At 42.9% G+C, this 23,033-nt stretch overlaps 1 protein-coding gene and 1 pseudogene across 5 annotated transcripts in view; both read left to right on the top strand.

Moving 5' to 3' along the window:
- PCCA (propionyl-CoA carboxylase subunit alpha) overlaps positions 1-23,033 on the top strand; it is a 537,919-nt gene that overhangs the window by 112,473 nt on the left and 402,413 nt on the right. The gene's annotated exons all lie outside the window — the stretch shown is intronic.
- Positions 12,804-14,182, top strand: LOC139436579 (solute carrier family 35 member F5-like; annotated as a pseudogene).

Raw genomic sequence — 23,033 nt, 5'->3', positions numbered from 1 at the left:
AAAGTATTTACCGACTGTGCAGCAATTGGGGTATGTTTCAATTATAAAATGAATCACTGTTTGGGTAGATTTATAGGTTCAGCACAGTCCCAATAAAAATTCCAACAACTTACTTTACAGAAGTAGAAAGGTCAATTACCAAATTTATTTGGAGTGCAAAGGGGTCCTGAATAGCCAATAACATCTTAAAAAAGAAGAGAGAAGTTGGTTCCTGACACTGAGGTATATTATAAAGTACAGTTGTCAAAACAGCATGATATTGGCATGAAGATAGACCCATTGACCAATGGAATTGAATTGAGAGTTCAGAAATAGCATATACCTTTATGGCTGATTTTTGATAAGCCTACCAAGTTCACCTTTCTGAGACAGAATAGTCTCTTCAACAAGTGGTGCTGGGAGAACTGGATATCCATAACCAAAAAGAATGAAAGAGGAGTCCTGTCTCACTTGCTTTATAAGAATCAACTCAAAATGGATTAAAGACTTAAACATAACGGCCTTAAAACTCCTGGAAGGTAATGTAGGGAAACATCTCCAAGACCTTGTAGTAGGTATGGGTCTCTTAAATTTTATACCCAAAGCTTGAGCAACAAAAGGGAAAACAAATATTTGTGACCTCCTCAAAATTAAACACTGCTGCACTGCAAAGGGTAAAAAGGCAGCCTACTCAATGGGAGAAAACATTGGGAAGTCATACTTCTAATACAGTCTAATATCCATGATATATAAAGAGATTCTACACTCGACAATAAAAAGACAAATGACCTGATTACAAATGGGTAAAAAACCCAAATAGGCATTTTTCTAAAGAAGTATTAACAAATGGTGAAAAGGCACATGAAAAAATGTTTCAACATCACTGGCTATTATGGAATGCAGATCAAAACTAAAATGAGATATCATTTCACACCTATTAGAATGGCCACTATTAACAAAACAGAAAACTACAAATGTTGGAGATGATGTGGAGAGAGAGAAATGGCTTATCCAGTGTTGGTAGGAATGGTACAGCCACTGTGGAAGTCTGTTTGGCAGTTCCTGAGGAAGTTATTAATAGATATAGATCTTCCTTGTGACCTGGCAATACCACTAAAATTTACATACCCAGAAGATCTGAGAGTGGTACATGAACAGACATCTGTACACCGATGTGTAAATATGGCCTTTTTCACAATTGCCAAAAGATGGAAACAAATGTATGATTTTGTTATTATGAACTAAATATATACTTTGGATAAATTGTGTGGTTTATGAACAAAAAAATAATAGAGTGGGTTGGGGGAAAAATACACCAAGTGTAAGAAATGAACTCCAACGAGTAGTATTACTTTGATGATGATTTTTCATAATTTGTAACTTGTTTCACAACAGTGCAAGGTATTGGTTGTGGGGTGATACATGGGAACCCTGTTATGCATGTTAGTTTTATAACTTCACAACTTTTACTATATATTAATACTTATTATGTATGTGTGTTCATGTGTGAATGATATAGTTCAAAAATTGTTTTTAAAATGAAAATAATGAAATTTAAATTTTCAGTTACTTTTTATTTTCTTCAAGTCATTGACTAGAAGATTCAAATTAGATACTTTAGGTGTTTTGCCCTATCTCCTTTATGTATGTTGAAAGAAAAGCATATGTTGTTTTGCACTAACTGGTGTTTTTTATTTGTTTGCTTTAGACAATATATTAATACGTAGTGGGTTTTTTGTTTGTTTGTTTTAAAGGAAATACTGGGAATTAAACCAGGATCTTGTACATGGGAAGCGGACACTCAACCACTGAGCTACATCTGCTCACCAATATATGCAGATTTTGATTGTCTCTCAAACTATGCAAACAGAAGGCTGAAATTATGTTTTTTAATTCTTTTGCTGACCTTTCAGGCTTTCAATACATGGGAACTATATTTAGATAAGAGTGATTACTGAATTAAAATGTGGAATTCTGGAAATAAATGTAGGAAAGACATTTTGAGAAGCCTGGCATTAATTTTATGCTATAATGCTATTTTTTAAATTTTTTTTTATTTCCCCTCCCCCCTTGCAGCTTGCTGGCTTTCTGCTCTCTGTGTCCATTTGCTGTGCGCTTGTCTGTGTTTTTGCTTGTCTTCTTTTTTTGTTGCATCACCTTGCTGAGTCGGCTCTCCGCAGAGCTTGTTGCCTCGGCAGCCCTCTGCAGTGTACAGGTGAGCCTGCCTTCACAAGGAGGGCCCGCGACGTGAACCCATGGCCTCCCATATGGTAGACAGGAGCCCAACTGCTTGAACCACAGCTGCTTCCCTATAATGCTATTTTCAGTTTGTATGTAACCTCTAAACCTAGAATTCTGTAGGAAAGATTTTTTTTTCTGTGTGAAATTAATATATTCATGAGGATTTTGTTGGATAAAATGAGAGAATGTTTGTCACTGTGACATATAGTTAATGTTTCTTGTTGTCCCCCCCAACCCCCCAATACATTCTAAAATTAAACTTGGGGAGTAGAGGTGGCTCAAGCCTTTGGGCGCCTCCCTCCCACATGGAAGGTTCGCAGATTCAGTTCCCCATGCCTCCTAAAAAAAAGAAGATGCACGCACAACGAGCAGACTCCAGAAAGAGAGTAAGTGCAAACAATATGGCGGGGGAGGGGAAGTGGGGTGAGAAATAAAATCTTTTAAAAAAATAAAATTGAATTTGTAAGTGCATGCTTTTTAACAGTATACAGAGAGGCAGAAATGATGATTGATGGGATTTTTTTTTTATACTTTATACCTTATCTAGCGATATTGTTTCAAAGTTACTGAGGTACCATATTGAAGCACAGTATGTGATATGCTAATTTCCTACCTGAAGAGTGTTCTTTTTGTGTGTCTACACTTCACAACATACTGGTGTAGTACATGTGTGTATCTCTGCATGTGTGCACATGGATGTTGTTTCTTAATTTTTATTTACTCCGTTGTATGCTTGTTGGTTGTTGAATACATGTGTTGTGAGAAATGAGACTATATCACATGATAAAAATAATGTGATATATTTGTTATCCAGTGTATTTTATTGATCAGGAAATGTTTTGATGCATGGCAGCCATTAGATATGCTTTTGCTAATTAGAGTACCATAATTTATATAAAATATATTGAATATATCAAGAAAACGAGTTATGTATTTGTATTATATGTACAAGTGATAGTATATTGCGTTAGTACTGAATGTATTCACTGAATGTTTGACATTATTGATAACATAATGGCATGATATTAGGATGGCTAACTTGTTTACAGTCCTGTAGAAATGTAAAGTCAGTTTTAAAATAATTGAATCTCTGTGATGGATACATGGGGATTTGTTAAACTGTTCTGTCAACTTTTGATTGTTTGAAATTTTCCATGAAAAATGAATATTAAGAAATGCTTTAAGCCCAGAGGAAGCATGTGTTTTTTTTTTTTTTTTTGGTGCATAATTTTATTTTTTTCATTTTTTTAATTATCTTTTTTTTAAAAAGATACATCAATTATACAAAATGTTACATTAAAAAATATGAGGTTCACATATACCCACTCCCCACACCCCCAGTTCTCCCACAGTGACAACTTCTTTCAGTAGTGTAGTACATTCATTGCATTTGATGAGTACATTTTGGAGCATTGCTACATGCGGGAGTTCCCTCGGGGCGGGGGGCGGCTGGAGGGGCCCGGAGGGTCGCACTCAGCGGGAGGGTGGGCACCGCAGCAGGACGGCGCCCGGGGCTCTCCGGTGTGGAGGACGCGCGGCGCAGGGGAAAGGAGGCACCACGGAGACCAGGTCTGTGCGCAAGTCCGTTTATTTGAGGAAGTGCTACAGGTTTTATACTGATAGGGGTTGGCGTGTAGCTGACGGATTGGCTAGAGAGGGGGTGAGAGGGCGGGGATAGCAGGGGGGGCCGTTCCTGGCGGTCTGATGGCTACACAGGCGTATCAGCTAAGTTGGCCAGAAAAATAGCTGCCTGCGGGGACAGGGCTACATTTGCCCCTTCTTTTTTATTGGCTAGCTCTAAAATGGCAGCAGCTAGGGCGGCTTGTTTCTTCTCAGTGGCTCGCGGCAGGCAGCAGAAGAGGCACCAAACGACAGTTACCAGGAGAAGGCCCCCAAGGCCGATTACGCCGTAGGCTATGAGGGAGGAAGGGCGGAAGAAGGACATGAGCTTTTGGACTACATCAGTTAGTAGGGAGGGGTTTAGGTGGGGGAAGGTAATAGTGCTGAGAGCATCGATGTCGCTTTGCAGCGCAGCGGGGAGGTTAAGGTAGGTGTTATTGTAGGAGGAGAGGATCCACTGGCGGAGCGGGCCCCTGGAGTTATTAACGGGGAAAGGGGTGATGCAGATTGACGACGAGGGGTACCGGCCATCACAGTGGGAAGTTGCTACACTCCACAGTCCTGCCAGTTCGAGTGCCAGTAGGTCAATTTGTTGCTGCAGATTGAGGATTGCCGCATGATGCAGGCCGTGGAGCTCGTGATTTTTGCTTAGGGCCTGCTGAGTGGTAGCAGTGATATTTTCAAGGGCCGCGACTGTGAGGGTGGTTTGCGTGAGTGCAACAGCGGCCGTGGTGGCTGCGGCAAGAGCTATGATGAAGACGAGGGCAATGATGGTGGAGAGGCTGAAGTCTCTCTTCTGGCAGCTGTGAGGGGTGAGACGTTTGCGAGAACTGGCATGGATCGAGAACTGGTCCGGCCCAATCGTTGACTTCTATAGGAATCCAAGCAACTGGAGGGCGTAATATTAGGAAAGCGTAGGGGTGCAAGGGGCTCCAATAGTTAGAAATATTGCAGGTGGTAAGGTTGTCTAGATCGAGACAGGTAAGGAAGGCATGGGGGGGGGAAACGGTAATTTGGGGCTGGTAGAGGGTGGAGTTGTGTACTAGATGTTGGAGAGCCCCCTCCGCCTCCCAGGAGGTGTTGACGGGGAGTGACCATGTGCCGTTTTGGACTGTACAGTTAGGCTGACAAAGAAAGGCAGTAATGTCAAAACAGGCAGAGGTACCGCAAAAATACTGTTGACCAAAGGCTGTTCTAAGATGCTGCCGAGGGTCTCTCCTCCATCCCCAGGTGGCGTTGGGCATGGCTCCTGCAGAGGCAAGGGGGCTGACCCAAAGGCTAGTGGAGGAACTGTTGTGGGGGATTCCATAGCCGCGGACAGCTGAGGTGCACTCAGGCCAAGCGAGGTTGGAGAGCCAGGTGGGGGGGCGAACAGTTGCTGGGCAAAGGGGAACAGGGGGATGGTAGAAGGGAGCGAGAGAGGGAAGGGGACTACGTTGGGTGCGCAGGGCAGGCCCAACGAGCAGTTAGAGAGGAAAAGTTTGGAGAAAGAGGGGCTTTCCGGCATTAAATACAGAAAGCCTGGAGGGTGCTGGACAGCAGCCCACAATTGGACTGCATGCCCCAGAAGAGGCCCACAGAGACACAGCAGGCCCCCGAGAGTGAGCAGCAGACGTCTTCCATCTTGATCAGGCATCGTCACCGTTTTCTGTGGGTGGAGTTGGGTCTTCTTTTACAGGCCGGATTAGTCGCCCTGGAATCCACACGGGTTGAGGTTCCGAATCTGGAAAGACACAAGCAAAACCCCTTCCTTGGGCAAGGAGGGGGGCAGGCCCTAACCAAGTGTTAGTTTTGGGATCTTTCCAACGGACTAAAGGAGCTTGGGTTGGTTGGTATGAAGGGCCCCAATGTTTGTGTATTGGGGACAACCCGTTACTGTCAAAGGACAAGAGGTTGATGTGAATAAGGCAGGAGGTGACAACATCGCCGGGTGTCTTGAATGGGTGAATTTCCTTCTCCTTTTGAATTAGAATCTTCAGTTGCTGATTGGTGCGCTCCACGATGCCTTGTCCTTGCGGGTTGTGCGGAAGTCCGAAGTGGTGGGAAATGTAGAGCTGTAAGAAACTTGCGAAGGCGGTGCTTCGGTAAGCTGGCCCATTGTCTGTTTTGAGGTCCCATGGAACGCCTATGAAGAGGATGGCTTGTCACAGCGCTCGAACAGCATGCTTGGCGGTCTCCCCTGGCAGCGGAACGGCGTAGCACAGGTGTGAGAAGGTGTCCACTGCGACATGCACGTATTTGAGCCGTCCGAAGGACGAGACATGGGTCACGTCCATCTGCCAACGGGAGTTGGGGCGAAGCCCACGGGGGTTGACCCCTTGTGCTTGAAGGGGCCCAAGAGGCAAGAGTGGCGCGCAGGTGCAGCAGGAGCGCACCAGGTGTTTGCACGTCTGGATAGGAAGGTCTGGAAAGAGTCGATGGATGGACCTTGCTGAGAAGTGAAATCGCGAATGAAGAAGTTTGGCCTGGTTGATCATGTCGCCAGGGGGCGCAGGCGACGGGTTGCTGGCGAAGACAGCTAGCAAGGCGGAGTCCGCTTGCACTGCCTGGTTGGCTGTGTGATTTCCTTCGGCCAAAGGACCCGGCAGGCGGGTGTGGCTTCTTATGTGAGAGATGAACCAGGGAGGCGCCCTTGCCTCAAGCAGACCCTGGAGGGTCTGAAGGGCCACATCGATGGCTGAGTCTGTTGGAAAGAAAGTGGCGAACGCAAGGGCGTGGCACACTTGCAGGGTGTAGAGACTGTCGGTAAAGATGTTGACAGGTCGGTCTGCACATGTCTGAAGGGCGACGATGACTGCGAGAAGTTCGCCAACCTGAACGGAGTGGGCGTTGGCGTACATGAGGACTCGCGGCTCATCGGCTTCTGGGGTGTAGACGACGGCGGCATATCTGGCTTTGCAGGCATCGGTGAAAATGGTTTTGGCGTGGGGCAGCGGCCTCCTGGAGGGGAAGGGGTGAAGGAGGGAGGAGAAGGGGAGCCGGGAGATGCCCTGGAGGAGCCAGTGCTGCGGGAAGTGATTGTCGTAGGAGCTGCGGAAGACTTCTGCGAGCACTTGCATGTCGGCGTCGTACTGCAACAAGTCGGTGGTGGACTTTGCACTAAATGGCCAGATGAGACAGGCGGGCTGGGTGCCGTACGTGTGCATGCATTGGTATACAAGGTCTGTCGCCAACGAAATCCAGACGCTGGTGAACGGGCAGATTTTTGGGAGCTTGCTTTTGGTGGTATGAAGCCAGAGCAAGGGCCCGTCTTGCCAGAGAACCCCAGTAGGTGTCCCTCGCGTAGGGAGGACGAGGGCTTGGATAGGCCTGGCGGGGTCATGCCGCTGAAGTTGGCAGTTTTCTAGCGCTTGATTGACGGCTTCTACTGCACCCCGAGCAGCCGGGGTGATCCAAATCTTTCGAGTGACGGCTTGCGGAGGCGAGCCCCTTGACTGCAGCAGTTCATACAGGGGCTGGAGTTGTGCCGTGGTAATGGGCAGAGCTGGCCGGAGCCAGTTGATGTACCCGCAGAGTTGTTGGAGCTCAGTGAGAGAGAGCTTCGGGGGCAGGTTTAGCTGCGGCGCTAGAGGAGTGATAGTCCGGTTGACTTGGAATCCCAAGAAGCTGAATGGAACTTGCAGGCGCACTTTGTCGGGCTGGACGTGGAGGCCAAGTTGAGCAAGGAGACCGAGGAGGCTGGAGACAGTCTCTAGCAGCACTTCTCTATCTTCATGGGCAATGAGCACATCGTCCATGTAGTGGATGATGAACGCTCGTTGGCGCAGTGGAGTGATAGCGCGGTCAACATACAGCTGACAGATGGCTGGGCTATTGCGCATCCCTTGCGGAAGCACTTTCCACTGAAAGCGGCGTGCTGCGCCTTGGTGATTGACTGTCGGAACCTTGAAGGGGAACCGAGGGTAGTCGCACGCATGAAGTGGGATAGAGAAGAAGCAGTCGGAAGAAATAGCCAGGGCTGTGGCAATGGCCTTGGCCAGGGCATCAGTGTGCGGGTCTATATTGTTACAGGCTAGGACCCAATCATGCACTCCTTTGTCTGTCATTGTGGAGGTTACTTGCTTGCAGGCGGCATTGGCCCCTTCAAGGATGAGGTCTCTAGCGAGTGCAAGCTGAGCTTGCTCCCCCATGACTTTGAGCTGGCAAGCCTCTACAACCCTCGAGACGAAGGCAGAGAAGTCCTCGTCTTTGCCCTGTGTGAGTTGGGCAAATTTCTGTGGTCGGGTGGCAGCGGCGTTGCAGAAGGAGCGCAGGGCTATTCCCTGGAGCCGGAGCCAAAAGGCGGGCGGTGCATTCTGGTAGCAGACCGGGTTAGAGTAGCGGCCCGTGCCTGTGTAGGCTTCCGGAGGATCTTGCACACCTGTCCGCGCATTCTCGGCTATGCATTTTTCGGCCTCAGCTTGAAAGTGTGCCCTCCAGTCAATGAATTGTCCCGGAGTGAGGATTGCGCGGCCGAGAGACACCCAATCATAAGGAACGGCCAGCTGAGTGCCCAGCTCCTCCAGTAACTGCTGGGCGTATGGGCTGCCTAGGCCGTCCTCTTTGACAGCGCATCTAAGGGTCTTGACCTCCTCAGGGGTGAAGGGGTACCAGTCCTGTGGGCGCTGCTGCGAGGGATTGGCATTTAACGGGTAAAGATGCGGCGGCGGGGCAGATGCGCCGCCGCACAGAGGCCCCCCCATGGATGCCAAGGGGCACTTTGGGGGGGGGGGAGGTGGTGGTGCCGTATACTGATAGGCAGGGGGCGAGGGGCGGGGAGTGGCTCGGCCCCCTTTTCCCCCCAAGCGGTGGGTTCGCTCCAACATGGAGGAGGCCTATCTTCCGGCGGGCAATAAAATGGCGCCGCTCCCTCTTCCGGGTCGCCCCAAGATGGCGTCGAGGCAGAAAGGGGTGGATATAGAGGGCGGCGACTTCCGCCGGCGGCCCCCTGTTCGGGCGGGAGAGGATGCGGGTTCTCGCGGGACTTCCCTTTTTCTAACGAAGAAGAAGGAGGAAGTTCGCCATCTTGGCGACTGCCCGGTTTGGGCGGGTCCTCCTCAAGGGCACTATTGATCTGAGCAGAGAGGGATTCCCGATCAGAGTCATCGCCCGACAGAGGCTCGTCATTGGTGTGAGAGCCTGAATCGCCTCCTACACGACCGGCGTCGCAATGGAAAGCGTCCTTCAGGGCGGGCGCGCCGAGCAGGCACGAGCGGATGGCAACGAGCGTGGGGAGAAGGCCAGGTGGAAAGTGCCTTTGCTCATGTTCCATAGCAGAGGTCACGCGGTCGATAAGCCACGTATAGGTCTCTGGGCTCCATAGGTGGCAGGTAGCCAGCCACGGATTGAAGGGCAGCAGAAGGTCCCAGTACTTCTGCAAGCGGCGCAGAGAGACTTGCATAGAGTTCGCGTCTAAGAGGCCTGCAAGTGCTCTGACCTGCGGAGCTTGGCGTGCTGATAGACGCCCGCCCATAGCTGCCTGGGGCCGGTTCGGGGGGGAGGGGTCCTTACCGTGAGAGCGCTGCGAAGGTGGTGGGATCTACTGCCCCACGTTGGGCGCCAGCATGCGGGAGTTCCCTCGGGGTGGGGGCGGCTGGAGGGGCCCGGAGGGTCGCACTCGGTGGGAGGGTGGGCGCTGCAGCAGGACGGCGCCCGGGGCTCTCCGGTGTGGAGGACGTGTGGCGCAGGGGAAAGGAGGCACCACGGAGACCAGGTCTGTGCGCAAGTCCGTTTATTTGAGGAAGTGCTACAGGTTTTATACTGATAGGGGTTGGCGTGTAGCTGACGGATTGGCTAGAGAGGGGGTGAGAGGGCAGGGATAGCAGGGGGGGCCGTTCCTGGTGGTCTGATGGCTACACAGGCGTATCAGCTAAGTTGGCCAGAAAAATAGCCGCCTGTGGGGACAGGGCTACAGCTACACAGCATGGATTATAGTTTATGTTGTAGTTTATACTCTCTCCCAGTCCATTCAGTGAGTAATGGCCGGGTATATAATGTCCTGCATCTGTTCCTGAATTATCATTCAGGACAACTCCAAGTCCCAAAAATGCCCCCACATCACACCTCTTTTTCCTTCTCCCTGCCTTCAGCAACTCCCTTGTCCACTGTCTCCCCATCAATGAAATAATTTCTTCCGTTGCTAGAGCCACAATAATTCTATAGTAGAAAACCAGTAAATCTAGCATGCTCTTCTTATATTGTCCTGGGATGCCTGTGATTATTAAAGAGTATTTAGGATTCAGTGTTAACCTGATTATCTTAGAGATTATATTAAACTTGTAAACGTTAAAGCTCCCTTTTCTGTCTTGTATCTGGGCATTTCAGCTATTGACTTTGAAATATTCCCTTGCTGTCAAGGATGTCTGTGTTTACTTTCCTTCATCCCTTGTGCATGATAATTCCTTGACCAGTAGAAAGAGAATAATATTTTCTCTTACCCTTTAAGAAGTCCCATATATTTGTGGAATTCTAGTCAGGTCTTATTTCTGTAGCTTACTTTTACTACAATTTATGCTTTGAGTCTTCTGAAAGATTACTGTTGTACTCAAATACGCACATATGTTACTTTAAAATGTTCTTAAGAATTCTTTTTTTGTTGTTGTTGAGTTAGTTGTACTCTTTCTCCTAAAATGTGAATATGCCTATAGGATTGTATACTTTACTATTGCTTAAAGGAAACATTACTTTGTATATATAGACTTTCATTCTTAAATTTCTTACGTGGTAGTTAATTTGTTCATTCATTGTGAGCAATTTTAAAAAGTTGCTTTAAAAGTTATTGACTTGGGAGTGGAAGTAGCTCAGTTGGTTGAGCACGTGCTTTCCATATATGAGGTCCTGGGTTCAATCCCTGGTACCGCCTTTAAGTAGTTATTACATGTATGTTGAATAATGATTTTATTGTGAAATCAATTTGATTTTAAAAATTATTTACATGAATGTTAATTTAGTAGCTTATGCATTGTGAAATTCTGTTTGCAGGAAATGGATCTGCTCAACCAGTTGGGCTCCCATCCACCATATAGGAGGTTCAGGGTTTGATGCCCAGGGCTTCTTGGTGAGGGCAAGGTGGCCCATGCGGGGAGCTGGCCTACTCAGATTGCTGGCCCATGTGGGCATGCACCCCACGCAGGAGGACCACTCTGCCTGGGAATGCTGCCCTGTGTGGGAATAGCCGCCCCATGCAGGAGTGCCAGCCGACACAGAGAGTGGTGCAGCAAGCTGACACAACAAGAGACACAGAGGAGAAAAAATAAGAAGACGTAGCCAAACAGGGAGCTGAGGTGGCTCAAGAGAGTAATCGCCTCTCTCCCACTCTGGAAGGTCCCAGGATTGGTTCCTGGAGCTGCCTAATGAGAATACAAGCAGACACTGAAGAAAACACAGAGAGCAGACTATGGGGGGAAAGAGAGGGGGAGATAAATAAAAATAAATAAAAAAAAAGAAAACAAATTCTATTTGAAATAGAAGCTTGTAAATATGAAATATTCAATAAATGCTTAAATAATTACATCAATTACAAAATGCATAAAATATATAATATTTTATAATGTCCACCTATCAAGGAGATCTAGTTTCAGGTCTCATCTTTGATTGTTATGAATTGTTACAGCTTGGGTAATTTATTTGTCTATCAAGGCTCAGTTTCTTTATGTAAAAAAATGGGAATTATCTCTCTTTTGAAATATTATTGTGAATGTACCTATCCTGTGGAAGAAATAGGGTGAATGTGCCTACCCATGGCATGTGAGTAGTGCATGGTAGTCACCTTTTTTTTTTTTTACTCCTCCCCCCTTGCAGCTTGCTTGCTGTCTGCTCTCTGTGTTCATTTGCTGCGTGTTCTTCTGTGTTTTCTTGTCTCCCCTTGTTGCGTCATCTTGCTGTGCCAGCTCTCCGCAGTGCGTGGGCCAGCTTGCCTTCACAAGGAGGCCCTTCGACGCGAACCCAGGGCCTCCCATATGGTAGACGGGAGCTCAGTTGATTGAGCCACAACTGTTTCCCATCACCTATCATTTTATCATTTGCTCCTTACAAGGTATAAATTGTGTGCTACCTCCCCCCTAAAAGATTATTAAAATAGTACCTTGGTTAAATTGGTATATTACCCTGTATGTTTTTGAGCAGGGAGACCTAGCTCTGGCCACCTAAAATAACTTGTTTACCTGATGCCAAGTGGAACCTTGTGTTATCTGTATCATATCAATGGATATCCTATATAGTGTGTATAACTTATACCAGATTTGTTGCTTAAAATATACTGTATTTAAATAAATGACTCTTACCTTTATGAAACATTTCAAAATCTCTTTGAATACATTTTTTAATAAAAAGTGCTTGACAATTTTTCTCCCCAAATAACCTTGTAAAATTGGGAGTAACTATCTGTCTGTCTATGTATCTATCTAATACACAGGCAAATACAATCATTTTCTTCCTATCTTTCTCTGAATGTTGCCTTCCATGTCCTCTTCTCTAGGGGCAAATATAGTGTTCATATTAATAGAATAGACACCAAATTAAGTCAAATAATTTTAGTTTTCTAGGCTGCTTAGGCAAATATCATGAAATGGTTCTGCTTAAACAATGGAACTTTATTAGCTTACAGTTTTGAAGTCAGGAAAATGTTGTAATCAAGGCATTGTCAAGGCAGTGCTTTCTCCCCAATACTTTGGCATTCTGGGGCTGGCTGACAGCCCCATTGCTTGTGACTTGTCAAGGTACATTAACAGTGTCTCCTAATCTCTCCCTTCCCGGTTCCATTGTTTTAGGCTTCTGGCTGCTCTGGCAGTAGCTTTCTTGCTCATTTCTGAATTAATTCACCTTATAAAGGACTCCAATAATAGGATTCAGACCCATCCTGATTGAGTTGTACCATATCTTAAGTAGCCTTATTAAAAGGTCCTACATATAATTGGTTCATACCCACAAGGATGGATTAAACTTAAGAATATGTTTTTCTGGGGTTATATGCAGCTTCAATCCACATTATGCTATCTAAAACCATTATTTTTCCCAAGTCATCTTGATTTATCACATCTTGACTCAAATATAGCCAGCATAAAGTGTTAGTAAAGAAGTACCCTTCCAACATACATCAACTGGTTTTTAGACCATAGGGGACATTTAAAAGGAAACTGTGTGATGTCAGTTACCAAAACAACAGGCACAACTATGAATAGTTCTTTGAGTTAACCTCTATATGTTTCTGTGAAATGCCATGATCTTCCAAGTGAAAAACCTGAGAGCACAAACATTGATACTGAAAAAACTCCCCAAAAGTCTCATGTAAGGTTGAGTAATATGGAGATTTGGCAGTCTTCCTCAAGCCTTGCATTGGAAGCTAAGTTGTCATACATGTCATATCCTGCTGTGAAAGAACAGGAATCCATACAGAAATTGTGGGGGAATTTACTGCAACTCAAGTAGCAAAAATAAGCTCTTTTTTTTTCCTTTGTGCGATTTTGGCAAATTTGTCATATCAAGCACTTTGAGACACACAAGTTGCTGTAAGTTAATATTTTGTCTTCAACTTCTGGACTTTTTACCTTTTTCCTTGCTGGAGTGTTTCCAAGTTAACACTGAAAAACACCAAGTTTACTCTTTCACACTATTAGTTGTAATTTTATCATTGGTTGTAGGGGATGTGCTGGTAAACCTGTCTAGGTCTGAAAAAACTGCTGGAAGAGATAGAACAGGTTCCTCATCTCTTGTGGAGCCATGGTCTGTGCTGTCTGTATTGTCATGATTAAGAGAAAAGTAGACAGAGAAGATAAGTTGATATCCCAATGTTTGGGTTTGTAGGTCTGTTTACTTTGGTGCTCTCATGGCCAGGTTTGTTTTTACTAATTATATTGGATTTGAATACTTTGAGTTTCCCAGTAAAGTAGTATTAATGTCCATTATTGTTAATGGCCTTAATGGGACAGTTCTCTCCGAGTTCCTGTGCTTGTAGGGCTGCTTTACATCATCAGTAAGCACACTTGCACTAAGCCTTAGAATACCTCTCATGTATGCAGAAGGTGTAGGTTTGTGTTTTTTTCCCAATAGGCTCTAGCTCTGATTTTTTCCCCATTTTCTTTTAATTTTTTTTATTGTAACTCTCCTATGTAATTATAATAATTGGTGTCCTGTGATGGTAGGAATCAGAAGAATTTTGCCTTTATATAAAGAAAACATTTAATTCAGAATTCAGAGAGTCCCAGAAGACGGGGAACAGTGCGAGAGTCTCATTCCTATGCACACTGTTTCTCAGGGGGATGGAACTAGTCAGCTGTTGTCTTATTTATTGTATTATCCTTTCATAGAATTAGATGCCTTGTACTTTAAATGTGTGACAAGCCATGACAAAATTTTAAAGAAGTAGTATTGTAAAATGTGGAATTAATATATCTTTAAAGACTGTAATGCTCTAAATTTCATTGATAAAGCTCTGATTAATTTGGAGTTTTGAAGAAATATTCTTCAATTAAGACGTTTTTGTTTTTAAAGAAAAACTACATCTAAGTATAGGGGATTCTCATGAAACCTACCCCCTATTAATAATATCTTACAATAGTGTGGTACATTTGTTAAAATTGATGAACCAATATTGAAGCATAACTATTAGCCAAGGCCCATAGCTTACATTATGGTTTACATTTTGCACTGGACAATTTTACAGGTTTTGAGAAAATGTATAAAGGCCTGTATCTGCCATTGCAGTATCATGCAAAACAATTCCAATGTCCTGAAAATGCCCAAGTTCCACCTGTTTATCCCTTCCCCTCCACTCTGAACCTCTGGTAACCACTCTCTTTAAATCAGTGTTACAAGTTTTTTTTATCACTACTCTAATAAGTCTATTTTGTGGAAAAAAAAGTAGTTTTCATAATGGCATGATTTAAATGGAAGTGATAAAGATTTTCATTAAAAGAAAAAAAAATTTTTTTAAAAATAAAGGATTTAATCTAGAGTAGTAAAGAATGACTTATCATAATCCCAGGTATCCCATTAAAGTATTTATGCTTTACATTTCATTATGGTATGTTCCTTTTGCTAACAGTATCTATAATATAGGGCTGAATTTCTCAAAGATCTTTTACCATGCTATTCTGTTATGATGTTTGCATGGATTAAAATAGACAAAATGATCTCTAGGACAAATTAGTTGCCACAAGAAATTATCATATTTTGTTTCAGTTGCATTTTGCTTATAACAGAATAAAAATTAGAGAAATCAAGTCCTGATTTTGTCATATTACTGTATTGGCCCATTAATTCCTTGTCCTTACAGAGTATCTGTTAACCCTTGGCACAGTTGGGGAAAATGATTTAGAATAATAGGATGAGAAAAATGATAATCCTTTTTTTTTTTTTTTAACTGTAAGAAACCAAACGATAACTCACTTGAGTTCACCTAGCAAATGGGACCAACCTCTGTGCCTCAAAAGGTTATTAACAACAATCGAAGAGACACCATTATTTTACTTAAGAGCTTCATCACATATTTTCTGGTACAAGTGTGAAGGAGCCAGACGTTGTTCTAGATACTAGTTATAATCAGTGGTGAACAAGACAAAGTCTTTGTTTCATGGAGCTACTAATGCATTAGTGTTAGCAGTGGTTCTTAGTGTGGTCTGGGGCACCTGGGTGGTGGGGGTCCTTGAACCTTTTGAGAGTCTCTGTGAAGTAAAACTATTTTCATAATAACTTTTTTACCTCATATTCACTTAGAGTTGTGCAGTGGAGTTTTCCAGGGTTACATGATTTGTTATCACAACAGATTGAATGCAGACTCAGATATGAGAATCCAGCTGTCTTCGATTAAGCCAGACTTTAAAGAGATTTGCAAAAATGTAAAACATTGTCCCTTTTCTTACTAATTTATTTTTCATAAAAATGTTATTTTAATTGTTTTCTTCCTTCTCTCTTCCCCCCTGCTGTTTTCTGCTGTGTCCATTTGCTGTGTGATCTTCTGTATCTTTTTTTTTTTTTTTTGGTCTTCTCTCCTTGTTTTTTTTTCTCTAGCATTCACTGGGATTTGATCCTAGGGGCCTCTGATGTGGAGAGAGTTTCCCTGTCACTTGTGCCACCTCAGTGCCTGGTTTCCGTTGTGCCTGTCTTGTCTCTCCCCTTTGTCTCCCTTTTGTTGCATCATCATCTTGCTGCATGACTCATTTATGTGGGCACTGGGCCCGCCATGCGGGTACTTGCATGAGCATTTGGCTCACTGCATGGGCATGCTTTTTTTTTTTTTAACCAGGAGTCCCCAGGGATGTAAGTAGGGTCCTCCCATATGTAGGCAGAAGCCCAATCACTTGAGCCACATCCACTCCCCTATTTTAATTGTTAATTGTGTATGGGTTTGTTCTTAAATGAATTAATACATATTTAAGAATTTTCTTATTTTGAGTACAATATATATTGCTATAAAACACCTGCACAAAAGCTCTTTGAGATCCTCAATTTTTAAGACTCTAATGGGATTCTGAGCCCAAAAAGTTTGAGAACCACTGTGCTAAAGACTGAGTGGGTGGCCTCTTTAGGTGATAAGGAAACATCTTTCTGAGAGGGTGACAGTTAAGCTGAGGTCTGATGGAGGAAGAGTAGGAGCAAGCTTTCTCTGACCACTCCTCCTTCCCTTCCATCTTCCTGTTTAAGACCTTACTGTAATACATGTCAAGTCAAGGACATTTACTTCTTTTTGAGTTCCTGTTATTTGCCTCTTTACTTACTTGTCATTAGTAATTTTGTGCCAATTTTACTGGACTTGCTTATATATATTTCAAAACATGAGGGGAAGAAAAGAAAAAAAAATTTAGAATGTGGTTTTACTGATATCTTTGCTATTTATACCAAATTAATTTAAATATTTTTATTTAGTTTTTTAAGTTAAAAAAGTAATTGTTAGAACCTGTTATTTCCTGTTAAATTACGTAATTCCTTTTGCATGAAAAATTGATATATTAGATTTCTATTATATATACTGTTTTTAGTGTAATATGGTTATGTCTTCCTTAAATATTTATTAATGGTAAATTTGCTTCGTAGTCTTTATACTTTGGACCTTTAGTTTGGGTGCATATTTATTAGTGTAGTGTATAAAGTATCTCTGTGATTTTTATAATCTCTTCTACTAGCACCATCATTTAAAGGAATCACAGTTTTAAAAGTGAATAGTAGAGAAAGACAAAAAGGAAGTGATGAGTTTGAATACAACAAGAGTACAAGCTAAATAAGGTTAATTAAGATCATGCTATGACTGGATGAGATTTCTGTCAATAGAAAATTGCCAATTTTTTTGAATCCTTACTGTATGCCATCCACTGCAAGCACTATACTTGAACCCATTTGCTCTTCATGGTGGGTATTTTCCTCATTTTGAAGAAGCCCAATTTAAAAAAGCAGAAGGAAGGAGAGCTTAAAAAGTTGCTTAGGATCACACAGCTATTAGTGGCAGTGCAAGAATTCAAACCCTGACATTGTCCATACTACCTCTAAAAGAAGAGATTGCCTGCAACTTATGGGGCAAAACACAACAAAATTTAGCATTTTCTAACTTTTTTTCCCCTCATCAATCACTATTTTTTTCTCTGTAAAAATAATTTGTTCAGTTTCTTGATATCTTTAGCTTGTAGAATATTTCCAGACCCCAAAATGTTTAAAGAGTTATCTGTAAAAGATCCACTTTCTTCTCACAATTTAGAGGTGGAATAAAGAAGCAAAAGAGGTTAAAAAGAAAAGCACATAGAAGAAGAAAGAGAATAGTGGAAATTAGTAATGTTTTTATTGTGGAGGCTGAAGTGTATTATTAATAGTTCTGATTGAGTTGGTATGTGGCAGCCATATCAGAAGCCAAGAATGCACATATTGGAACAATTGTTTTTCAAATGCCTTGGTTATTATAGTATTAATGATTGGAATGAAGGAGACTTAGTGGCAATAATAGCATTGGTAGAAATTAAAAACAACAATGGGCATGATGAGCTGCAGATATTGAAAGATATAAAGTAAGTGATAGAGATGGAAGATTAAACAATTCCTCTCTCTGAGGTGATGAAATGTCACCAATAATACCAAAATACATTTCCTATAGGAGGTAGGTAAATGCTGCTTTTATCTCTAGAGGAAATTACTTGGAAAGGTGTACATTTTCTTCAATGTAAAAGAAAGTCAAAGTGCCTGGACTCTATGTATATAGGCAGGTGTAATTCTGAATAAGAGAAAAGATGGTGTTGAATGTGTCTCTCTATAGGGGAAAGATGAGGACTTGGGTTCTTAGTGAATTAATGATTCTCTTGTGTGTGGGATTGTCAAATACAGTGGCATCTTGGTACTCATCATTAACTGGTTCTGGGAGGCGTGATAAGTACCAAACAAATTATTCCCGTAAGGAATAATATGCATAAATTTAATGCATTCCCAAACCAAGACAATGCCGATTTTTAAGGCAATGTGTAAAAAGATAGGGTTGTATATCATTACTTTACATGAGAAATAAACCTAAAAATTAATCAGTACTTAAGATTAAATAGAAACTTCACTTTACCTGTGCTGAGAAGAGTTCATGGCCTAAGGGGATGGTGGGAGGAGAGTGGTTAGGAGGAGAGGTTACCTGGAGTATTGCTTGAAAGAAGAGCCTCCCTCCAACAGAACATCAGACACTTGCACTTCAGGTGTTTTCTTTTCTGCCTTTTTTTCAACTTGCACCACCGGTTCTGACACACTCTTTGTTACCTTCACTAAAAACGTATCCAGTGAGGACTTCCTATGTTTTCTTTTCAGAATTCCTTGAAAGTGTGAAATTGTTTGGTCATTCAATAAATTCACATTTCTGCTTGTCATAGTTTTGTCCGGATGGTACTTCTTCACAAAGTTTTGAACTTCTGTCCATTTCACACACATTTCTTTTATCAAGGAACTGGGGTCATCCTCCCTTATATTCTCCTTATATGAAGAAATCTCTTCAGCCACCTGTTGCTGCTGCTTTTTCTGTAGTTCCTGCAGCAACTCAGTGCTAAGCTCTTCACAGTGTTTCTCCAGTAACAACTCAACATCAGCAGCATCAACCTCCATAACCATGGATTGGCCCAAAGATACAATATCTTGCACAACTCTACTCTCTGTACCTTCAGGCTTGGGGTCAGCCTCACACCCTTAAAAGTCTCTCTGAGAGTTACAGCTTCTGGCCACAAATTTTTCCACGCTGAATTCATTGTCCTATAAGAGACTTTGTTCTAGGCCTTATCAATAAGGTTAAGATAGTGCAGGATATTGAAATGTTCCTTCCAAAATTCTGTGAGTGTCAACTGGGTGTCTGAGGTGATCTGAAAGCAACTCTGGAAAAGTGCCTTGTGTACAGCTTTTTGAATTTTGAAATGACCTGTTGTCCATGGGCTGGATGAGAGGAGTAGTGTTGGGGGTAGGAACCTTACTGTGATAAAGCTGTAGAGTGAGCCTGTCCTTCATTGGTTTGTGGCCTGGTAATCCTTTCTCCTCTTTTGTGATGTAGGTTCTACTCATTTTTTTCCCCAAAACACTTTGGTTTCATCACTGTAAAAACTGGGTGGGAAATAAAACCCTCAGCCTCTACATAGCCTTGAAATTCACTGATGAATTCATCAGCAGCCTTTTTTTAAAGCACTTGCTGCCTTACCATACAACACTATGGATGCCAGCCCTCTTTTTAAAATTATCAAACCAGCTGTGGCTGCCGTTAAAAATTTCAGCCTCTCCTCACTTGGTTCCTATTTGCTTTTAAAAAGACCGACGTGCAACCCTTTCGCTTTTTCACATATCGTGGCTTCTGATACTCTGTCGCCTGCTAACTGCTGCTTTTTTCTTTTTTGTCTTTTCTTTTTTTAATGTTATATTAAAAAAATATGAGGTCCCCATATACCCCCAACCCCCCTTACCCCGCTCCTCCCCCCATAACAACAACCTCCTCCATCATCAGGAGACATTCATTGCACTTGGTGAATACATCTCTGAGCACCGCTGCACCTCATGGTCATTGGTCCACACCATAGTCCACCCAGTGCGCATGGGAAGACATACAATGCCCGGTAATTGTCCCTGCAGCACCACCCAGGACAACTCCAAGTCCCGAAAATGCCCCTATATCACATCTCTTCCTCCTACTCCCTACCCCCAGCAGCCACCATAGCCACTTTCTCCACACCAATGCCACATTTTCTTTGATTACTAATCACAATAGTTCATGAATAGAATATCAGTAGTCCACTCTAATCCATACTCTATTTCTCCATCCTGTGGACCTTGGAATGATTGTTTCCACTCCACATCTCTATCAAGAGGGGGCTTAGATTCCACATGGATGCTGGATACAATCCTCCTGCTTTCAGTTGTAGGCACTCTCGGCTCCATGGTGTGGTGGTTGACCTTCTTCACCTCCATGTTAGCTGAGTGGGGTAAGTCCAATAAACCAGAGTGTAGGAGTTGCAAGTCTGTTGAGGCTCAGGGCCTGGCTATCCCATGGTCAGTCCAGAGATTCAGATCCCCTGGGTATACACTAAACCCCAGCACCAACTATAGATCTGGTAAAAGTAACAGGAGAGGCTTGTGAACCAAGAACACATCTGAGTCCAGCTCCATCACACAGAAACACAAACTCCAAAGTAGGGCCAACTGACTTGGCACTGAACTCCATCTGCCATGATCATAGAACCTGTGGGTCTCCGTAGCCCTCAGAAGAACCAATATGTGGGGTTGTATCTACTTTATCTGTCTCTAGGACTCTGCTGAGGTGTGCATAAGGGCAACCCTCTAATATCCTCCCAGCTCTTTTTGGAGACATAGCCATATAAACTCATTTGTCCTTTCCATTTCCCCCTTTTATTCAGGTCAAAAAGCATTTTTAATTCCTGGTATTATATGTAGACTGGGATATTCTGCTGGTCTGAGTTGACCCTTTTATTCAAGGTCATTTTCTACTTATATCATCAGCTGGTACTTGATAGTAATCCCTCAGCACCAGGGAGGCTCATCCCTGGGAGTCATGTCCCACACTGGGGAGAAGGCAACGCATTTACATCATTTACATGCTGCATTTGACTTCGAGACTGGCCACATTTGAGTAACACGGAGACTCTCAGGAGGTAACTCTTAGGCACCCTGCAGCTCTAGGCCTTGTTTTTATTTCAGGTGCACAGGCTCACAAGCATAGTCATTAGTATCAAGGGCTCATTGTTGGACCTTCCTTCTTTTTTGGTCTTTGCCGTTGCACTTGGGGGATTGTTGCTGTTCCTTTAGGGAATGTGCTAGAGCTCCCCTGGCTAGGAACTCAGCACTTCCTCAGTAGTTGTTTTTAATTGTAACCACTATGAAAATATCCAAACTTTTTTATGTACCCTGGATATATGCCCTGTAGAACTCCCTGCCAACCATGTGTCCCCTCTCAATAACATCCCATACCAGTATTCCTCCCCTGCCATTGTTGAACCTCTCTGTGATCCAAAACTTCTTCAAAAATGAAGCCCAATATATTGCCAGGTTCCATTAATAGTAAAATGGAATATAGTGATGATTTTAAAGGTTAGATATAGAATACATATTAATTTAGAAAAATTAAGGTAAAAATAAATTGGGGTTTCAAAAAATTAAAATATCAAAAGCTTTGTTTTTGATGCTTTGCCTTCCATCACTGCAATAAGTGTTGCCCTGTATGCAAATTGGCAAGGCAACTTCTTCCATCTTTTCCTCAGTGTCTACGTCCTTTTTTCCCCCTAAGTTATTAAGCTTGTCTTCATAAAAGTTTTAGATTACAGTAATTCATATATACAATATACAGTACTCCCACATATCCAACATAAAACCCTTCCCTTCCACAGCAATAATCTTTTTACATATTCATACTATATTTACTGAAACTGATGTACAGATATTGAGACAATAGCTTTCAAACAAGGTAACATTTGGGTTTACATTGTGGTTTATATTTTAGACTATACAATTTTCTAAATTTTTAGTTATCTTATGTTTTACATTATGATTTACATTTTAGTCTGTTGGCCCCTATACATTTTTGGTGTAATTTAACATGTCTTATATCCATCCTTGCATAATCTTGTGGAACACTTCTATTGCCCACACAGTTACATTGATTGCATCTATTCAATACCTCTTTCCCCCTCTCCTCAGGGCCTACAGTGTCAGTCAATCTTCATTGCTTGAAGGGCCATGTTCAGAGATACTTGCAACATGTTGAGGGCTTGACATGCTCAACTGCCCTAATGCACTGGGAGCCACCATTTCTCTCGAGAGATACAATTCCCTCTATTTGAGAACATCAGTCCTCCCCAGGGTGTGGGTATACCTTCACTCTCATTATATTCATCTCTTTCCAATGATATAACCCACTATGACAAAATGAGCACTCACACACTCCCTAGAAGCCTATGCTGCGTCAGATTATCTCCTCTAAGCATCTTAAACAGGTAACCTTCCTTATTATATTTTTGAAAAAGTTTTGTCAGCGTTATACTCTCAACCAAATATCTGACAATCTCCTATATTCATATGTTCCCACACCCTCCCCCAACTGCTTCTTGTTTATCCAGATTAATAACAGCTTTTCAACTTCCTCGAGTGTTTGGGAATGCTGCTTTGTTACTGCTTTAACTCCTTTTGCAACACCACCCTTTTTTATTGCTTCTTTATTCTTGATGGTGGAGACCCTTGTTCTAGGCATACTGTATTCCCTAGCAAGATCAGTAATGCAGACACCACTCTCGTATTTACCTGTTACTTCTTTTTATTGCTCATTGGTGGTAAGGAGTGATTTTCTTTTCTGCTCAGCACTATCACTGCTCATTTTCTTAGGACCCGTAATGAGAAAAAATATGCTGAAATACACAGAATGACCACAGAAGCTAAGACCACAAAGGGATGTGCACAGGGCAAGAGCTACCTACCGTGTGACTAATGCGTCACTCTTTGTTTCAACTGGAAAAGGTAGTGAGTCATGAGGCTACTTACATTGACAAGTTCTAACTTTTGCATTGAGTTCCAAACAAATGACAAGTACTGGTACAATATTTTGTGTCAAATGGTATCAGGTACCAAATTTGATGAATTTCAAAGCAGCCAAGTCCCAAGGTATGACTGTTCTGTATACAAAGTGGTTTCACATGTGCCTTTCCTTTTTATTTATAAATATCCTATGATATTATTCTGACTTTATAGACAAAAAACTGAATCATAGAGAAAGAAAATGA

The sequence above is a fragment of the Dasypus novemcinctus genome, chromosome 15 (assembly GCF_030445035.2).
Source record: "Dasypus novemcinctus isolate mDasNov1 chromosome 15, mDasNov1.1.hap2, whole genome shotgun sequence".
In the NCBI taxonomy this organism is placed as follows: Eukaryota; Metazoa; Chordata; class Mammalia; order Cingulata; family Dasypodidae; genus Dasypus; species Dasypus novemcinctus.
This window is presented reverse-complemented; position numbering and strand designations above follow the sequence as displayed.